At 38.7% G+C, this 8192-nt stretch overlaps 1 pseudogene; it reads right to left on the minus strand.

Annotated features, from left to right (window-relative positions):
* LOC102866988 overlaps positions 1 to 1326 on the minus strand; it is a 1927-nt pseudogene extending 601 nt beyond the window's left edge.
* Between the last annotated feature and the right edge of the window lie 6866 nt (positions 1327 to 8192).

Genomic DNA, 8192 nt, shown 5'->3' on the forward strand with positions numbered 1-8192 from the left:
GGGCATTTAGGTTGTTTCCAACTCCTTGCTATTGTAAACAAAGCCGCGATAAACATGGGTATACATATATCTACTTGGATGTCATTTATGGTCTCTTGGGAAGCGTTCCTTTTCAATCTGCAGTTTCTCCGATTCAAACTTCAAAAACTGCAGCCTATCCATTTCCAGTTGCAAGCATTCTCTCTCGAGTTTCAGCTTCTCAGTTTCTATGTCCTGCGGTTGGAGGATGGCTTTCTCCCGGGGCCCGAGGTCGCAGTCCAGGGAGGGCTTCTCTGAGCTCAGGATCTGCAGGCGCACTTTCTCCCGCTTGATCTGCAGCCGCTCCTTCTCCACCTGCGTGCTCGATGTCCAGCCATAGCTTCTCCAGCTCCAGCTTCTGCTTCTCTGTGTTGACGAGCAAATGGGACTCGTCGTAAGAGCGAGACGGTGTGGAGTTCAGGGTGAAAAACTCATTGATGTGGGGGAAATCCGGAAGCTCATTTTCCTCCTGGAATCTGGAATGACTGACGACAGCATTTCTTCTTCCTCCTCAATCTCAAATTCAGGACTTTGTGGATCTCTCTCTTCCTCTTCCACTTTGACCTCGGTTAAGGATCCACCTGCATCCCTGAAATCAGCCACATTTTGCCAACCAAAGCTGGCATCATTTCGGAATCCAATCTTTTCATCTATCTCTTCAGTGAGCGAGTCATCTAAATCCGATGTGGGGAGAGGAAAGCCGGAGCCAACGAGCTTGATGTTGGCCTTCATTCTCTTCCTCTTCATGAGGGCTCGACAGTCAAGGTACCGCCTTTTCACCTCAGTCCCCCCGTCCGCTGTTCTCCTTCCCCTAGGCATTCACACACTGGGCCCACGCCATCCGTTTCATCACATTAATTGTTGTATTGAGCTGTTTGGAAAAAATCACTTCTTTTCTCTTAGTAATTTCTTTCAAGAGGGTCTGAGTTTCTTGAACACTGAAATTGCTTTTCCTTTTTTTTTCAACTGCTTCATTCTTCTAACTTAACCACAGTTATGAAGATAAGAAAAGATGTGAAAGGAATGTGATGAAGGCAAAAAAGTACAAAAATCACAGATAATCCCTTGTTGGCTCTTCCTTTAAAATCACTGTCGTATCTTCCTTGAATAGCACAGACTGGATAATCCTGCGACCCCGGCTGCACCTCTGCACCAGAGCCTCCAAGAGGAGGAGGGAGGAGAAAAAGATCGGTCCATCCATTTTTTTTTGAGGATCCTCTTCTTCACTGCCCCGCCACCATTTTTGGAATGATGTTTTATTTCAAGAACTGGAATTATTTGAGACTGACTTTCTTCTTTCACCACCATTGCCTCAGAGGAACATGCTAGTTGCACTTTCTCCAAAACAATTGTTTTTTGTTGTTTTTAGAAACAGTAGTGTTGATTATGACTAACAGTGATACTATAAACAAGAGATCTGAAACCTTGCCCTATCCTCAGCCATTCTTATCATCTCTGACATGCGTAAGCCCATTATTGCTCATTGTCAATCCATATCATCGAGAGAAGTCTACTCTTTTCCTGACCCTCCACCTTTCTAAGCATGATGTCCTTTTTTAAGGAATAGCCCTTCCTTAAAGAGGTGTAAATCAAAATAACAGTGAGATAACCACCTTCTACAAAAACAATAACAAAATTTAGTAACTCCATCAACAAATGTTACTAATGATATGGACGGATTGGAATTCTTCTAAATTGTTGACGGGAATATAAAAATTTGCCACTACTATGGCAAATACTAAGGAGTTTTCTTAAAAAGTTAAAAACAGAAAGACCATTTAATCTAGCTATTCCACTACTAGACATATATCCTAAAGAAATAAGAGCTGGAACATAAACATACAGATATCCATTGAAGCATTATTAAAAATTGTGGAGAGTTGGAACAACCCAAATGCTCATGATGAATTAATGGAGAAACAATGGTACACTCACACAAAGGAATACTACATAACATTGCACAGCAAAGAAGAATTTGTGATTCACTGCATTAACATTGATATGTTTAGAGGACCTTATGCTTAGTGAAATAAGTCAGCCATATAATGGCAAATGTATGCATGAGATCACTATTATAAAAAACCTAAAGAAATGTTTAAAAGCAGAAACATATTAATGTTGTCACCAGAGAGGGAAAAAATGGAAATAAAAATTATTTTCTAGATAATGAATAGCTATTAATGCAGCAAAAAGAAAGACAACATGGATTAAATCAAATCAGATGCTGTGAGTATGGTAATTGAAGACTTAGAACACAATGTGTATAAAGGATTAATGGGGGAAAACACTATGCTTTGTAAACTTTCACTCAAATCACAACAAAATATGTTGGAGAAAAAAAATAAAAGTAGAATAAACTAGCTTGAGCAGATAACTTGGGAAAATTTCATTCCCGTCCACACAGATTAGGATATATAATATGAAGAGGTCTCACTATGCAGCAACACAGAAGCTAAGCATGCGTTTATGCAGTCAGAACATTTTTAGAAAATTTATTCTATTTTCAGTAACTGAGGTGAGTTAATCACTTAGAATTACACTATTTTTCATACTCAGAGTTATAACTATGACTCCACAAGTCTCTGAGAGGAAAAAAAAAATGTTATTTGGCACCAGATTGCTTCTTTCTAATGAGTGAGACATTTGGCATAGACATTTCTAAGCCTCAGGTCAGAAATGCAGTTTTAATACAATACAGGCCTGGCAGCAGTAGGCTGGAAAGAATCCAGGTGTTGACTGTATTATTAAGCAAATATCAGTTCCTTAAAAACAATTGTTATTGAGAAAGAAACTTAAAATCTTCTGTGCTAACCAAGCACTGAAGGGAATCATTGGTTATGAATTGAAAGTAAGGGAAGTTAGAAAAAAAAATGTTTAGCCTATGTTTCTGAAATCTTGCCCAGAAAACACCTGCTTGATTCTTCCCCATGGTAGTATTCTTGCATTTTAGAAAATTCTAACTTATTAATCTTTTTAAGTGAAACAAGATTTAGCATCTTAAGGAAATTGCCCCACTCCCTCTTTTTTTGTATATTGTTGGACATACTGTTGGAATTATTTATTTTTATACTATAAAATACTTGGAAGCAAGAATTCTGAAACTTCATCTGACATACTTTGGACATGTTGCAAAGCAGGGTAAGTCCTTGGAGAGAGACGTCATGTTTGGGAGGGTGAAGGAACAGTGCAAGAGAGGAAGACCTTCAATGGATTGGATTTATTCTGTAACTGGAGTAATAGGGCTAGGTGTGTCAGAAACAATAAGATTGGCAAAGATTAGAGCAGGGTTTAGGGCCATTGTACATAGGGTCCCTATGGGTTGCAGGAGACTTGACAGCACATAACAACAACAACAACATAAAATGCTTCTCTGTCAGATATTGTTCTAGAACTAAACATACTAATTAAGACAGACTAGGAAGACGGATTAGCCATCCACTTCCAAAATATAACAGGCCCTTGAAAACCCTATGTACAGCAGAGCACACAGAGTAGACTAACAGATATGGCAACTGGGGCCAAGTCCTCAAATTTGGAAACACAAAAGAGGAGGAACAATTGTATGAAGAAATTAGCAATTGTTACGAGGAATGTCAGAAGCATGAATATAGGAAAACTAGACATTGTTAAGAAATGAATGGAACACATAAATATTAACATACTTGGTATTAACGAAATGAGATGGATTGACATGTGACATTTTGAATCAGACAACCATATGATCCACTATGCTGGAGATGAAAAGGTGAGGAAAAAGGGAGTCACTTTTATAGTTAAAAAGGCCATTTCTAGATCTATCTTGAAATTCAGAATTGTGAGCAACAGAGGATAATATCCATATGCATATAAGGAAGACCTGATAATACCACTGTCACTCAAATTTATGTGTCAACAGCCAGAGCCAAAGAGGAAGCAATAGATTATTTCTATCAAGTGTTGCAGTCAGAAATCAATCGAACATGTAACCAAGATGCATTAGTAATAATGGATGACTGGAATGTAAAAGTTGGGAACCAGAAAAGATCAGTCAACAGAAAATATGGACTTGGTGACAGAAATGAGGCTTGGGATAGAATGATAGAATTCTGTACAATCAGTATATGAGAAACATAAACTCAAACTATACACATGGATTTCACCTGATGGTATGCATAGGAATCAGATCAATTACATCTATGAAAGGAATTGTTGGAAAAGTTCTATATCAGTAGTGAAAACTAGGTCAGGTGCTGACCCTGGAACAGACCATCAACTGTTCATATGCAAGTTCAAATTAAAGCTAAAAAAAGTTAAATCATATCTACAGGAATCAAAACCTGATCTTGAGTGAATCCCCCTTGAATTTCAAAACCACCTCAGAAATAGGTTTGAGCCCTTAAACACTAATGAATAAAGACCAGATGAGCTGTGGGAAAATATAAAGAATTTCATTCATAAAGAATGCAAAAAATCATTACAAAGAAAAAAATACCAAAATGGATGTCAGAAGACACTCTGAATATTGTACTAGAGTGCTGAGAAGCCAAAGCAATGGGAAGAAATCAAGAAGTTAAGGAGCTAAATAGAAGATTTCAAAGGGCAGCTGGGGAAGACACAGCAAAATATTACAATGAAATGCACAATGAGCTGGAATCAGAAAATCAAAAGGGCAGAACTCACTCAGCATTTCTTAATCTGAAGGAACTAAAGAACAAATTCAAGCCACAAGTTGCAATGCTTAAGGATGCTTTAGGCATAATATTGAATGATTCAGGAAGTATTAAAAGAAGATGGAAGGAGTATTCAGAAGCACTGTTCCAAAAAGAATTGGCTGACACAGAAGAATTTTAAGAAACCATATATGAGAGGCCAGGTGGGCTGAACCTGCAGGTGCTGATTAAAGGTGCCTCTTCTGTGCTGCAAAAAAGAGAAGAAAAAAAAAGAACAAACATATGATCAACAGGCAATAGTGATGAAGTAGGATGTTCAGGCTACACTGAAGGAACTGAAAAAAAATAACGCCCCAGAAATTGATGAAATACCAGTCGATGTATTTCAAAGAGCAGATGCTGCCCTGCATGTGCTCACCAAGTTATGCTGAGAAATCTGGAGGACAACTACCCGGCCAACTGACTGGAAGAGATTTATATTTATTCCCATTCTAAAAAAAGGTTATTTGAGAATATGGAAATTATCGAACACTATCACTAGTATCACACACTAGTGAAATCCTACTGCAGACTATCCAGAAACAACTAGAACGGTACATTGACAGAGAACTACCAGAAATGCAAACTGGGTTTAGAAGAGGTTGTGGCACTAGAGACATTACTGCCAATGTCAGATGGATCTTGGCAGAAAGCAAAGAATACCAGAGGAATGTCTCTCTATGGTTCATTGACTATGTGGATCACAACAAGTTGTAGCTAACCTTCAGAAAAATGGGATTCCCAGAACGCTTGATTGTGCTTACGATAAACCTATGAGATGGACTGATACAGTATCTGGAGCAATGGTAGTTAGTGTGTTGGAATTAGTGAGACTGTACAGGAAAAGGTTCAGAACTGCTGCTGTTGTAGGCAATTCAATGGCACATAACACCAAAAGCATACTATACTGGTCATTTTTTATGTAAGCCACTTTGGGGTGGGCCTTTCTATTTAAAAGTAAGTTATTATTATATTTTAGAGGAATATTCTTCTAAGTGGTACAGCATTCTTTGTCAATATGCTTCAGTAAGGTAATCTCGGGTTGCTCTGATGCTGAACCTTGTGCCTTTGGGGTGTCAAATGTCATAACCGTTACCCAAAGTGGACAGTGGTTGAGCTCTTAGTTTAAGATAGGTTTGGAAGCAGAAGTGGCATCCACTTAGTAAACAACATGCCTCTGGAAATTCTATGATTTTGGATAAATGATGACAGTTAGAGAAGAGCTTCAGGTGTTTTGTTCATAGGGTCACTATGAGTCATGCTTGACTCAGTGGCATTCAACAACACAACAACAACATACTTGGACCAGGAAGCAGTCCTCAGAACAGAGCAAGGAAACACTGCAAGGTTCTAAATCAGGAAAGGAATGCATCAGGGATGCATCCTGTCTCCATACGTTTTCAAAAAAAATGCAGAACAGATCATTTGAGAAGCAGGGCTTTATAAGGAGGAAGACTCATCAACAGCCTACGATATGTAGGTGACACAACCTTGTTTGCTGAAACTGTAGAAGACTCAAAGTGTTGGCTGCAGAATGTCAAGCTCAACATCAAAAAGATAAATATTCTCACCACTGGGCCAATTGGCATCACCATGATAAATGAAGAAGAGATTAAGATTGTTAACAATTACAGCTTGCTCAACTCCATAATCAACTCTTATCACCAGCAGTTGGGAAATCAAAAGATGAACTGCACTGGGAAAATCTGCTGTCAGGGACTTCTCCAGAGTGCTGAAAAACAACAATGCCGGTCTAGAGACTAAGGTGTGCCTAATCCAGGCCATGGTGTTTGTAATTACTAGTTATGCTTCAGAGAGTTGGACAATGACTGATGACAGAACTCAATACCTATGAGTTGTGCTGGAGAAGAGTCTTAAACATACCATCAATTGACAAAAAACCCCAATAGGTCTGTCTTGAAAAGAGTGAAGTCAAGTTTCTCCCTGGAGGCTAGTATTTTGAAGCTCCATCTCACATACTTTAGGCATGTGGCCAGGAGAGATCAGACCTTGGAGAAGAATATCATGCTTAAGAGGATGGAGGGACAGCACAGGAAAGGAATACCACAGATGAAATGGATTGATACAGTAATTGGGGTGATGAGGATTGGTTTGTTGGAATTAGTTAGACTGGCTCAGGATAGGAAATGGTTCAGATTTGTTGTACATAGGGTCCCTATTGGTCACAGGCTACTCAATAGCACATAACAACAACAACAACAACAAAATTATAAATTGTATAACATTCATTGACTCTAAACAAGAGGCTTATTTTTTTAAAAAAGAACCTGGTGGAGGGCCTTTTTATTTAAAAGTCGGTTTGGCAAGAGGGCCTGCAACCCTCATGCCTATTGTTATTATATTTTGGAGGAACATACTTCTAAGTGGTATAGCACTGGTCTGTCAGTTTGCTGTACAGAGGTAACCTGTGGGTGCTGTGATACTGAACCCTGGACCATCAGTGTGTCAAATGTCATAATTGTTACCCATGGTGGACAATGTTTGGTTGAGCTCCAGATTAAGACAAATTTGGAAGCAAGAATAGCAATCACTGCCTAAACAACATGCCTCTGGAAATTCTATGAACTTAGAGAAATAATGATACTTCCAGAAAAGAGTTCAGGTCTTTTCTCATAAGGTTACTATGAGCCATGCTCAACTCGACAGTAATCAACAACAACATTGAATGGACTAGAACTTGTAACTGAAATCTTTGGTTCCATGGAAGGAAGATTTGGTGATCTAGTCTTGAAAAATCATCTATGTTTTGCTGCCAAATCAAAGGCAGATGGCCTTTGAATCCACTCACTGCTCCATGTTAGAAAGACAGGCAACTTTCTGATATAAGATTTCTAGCCTCTGAAAACCCACTATAGAGTGAGCTTCAAGTCAGTTCCTGTTCTGTGATAATAAGTTGAGATATGTTGAAAAGCTCTGTGGAGCACAGTTCTGCTCTGACAAGTTAGGTCATCAGGAGTTAGAAACAACTTGATGACAATGGCCTGCTAATAGATCCTTTTGTGGGACTATCATTGAAAGACTCTATGACTTGAAGGCCCTGCAAGGTCTGATTCCAAAGACAGTTCCGATAATGCATAGTTTATCTCATTTTAGTCATCCCAGGCAACATATATTCTATATGGAAATTCTACAAATGTACTGGACCAAAGAGAACACCTTGTACTTTGAAGACATCTTGCTTCATTCTGAGCTCTGTCATTTGCTTATTCAGAATCAGAAAACTTATACAGATCTTAAATGTATGAGCAAAAACAATGTTTCCTACTTTATGCTTTTCACTGTCTCCATTTTGTAAGCATGAAAAATGTTTTATTTTAATTTTTTTGGTTGCACATTTGTTGCACATTTTCTTCCCCTGCCCCTTGCCTCACCACCAGCCCTCCCTGCAATGCACCCCTTCTTCCATATTTTTGTCATGCTATATCCCATGATCATATATTCCATATGGATAGATTTTCCCTTCAT

This window comes from Elephantulus edwardii, unplaced genomic scaffold, assembly GCF_000299155.1.
Source record: "Elephantulus edwardii isolate Elephantulus edwardi_28Jun2011 unplaced genomic scaffold, EleEdw1.0 scaffold00044, whole genome shotgun sequence".
NCBI classification, from domain to species: Eukaryota; Metazoa; Chordata; class Mammalia; order Macroscelidea; family Macroscelididae; genus Elephantulus; species Elephantulus edwardii.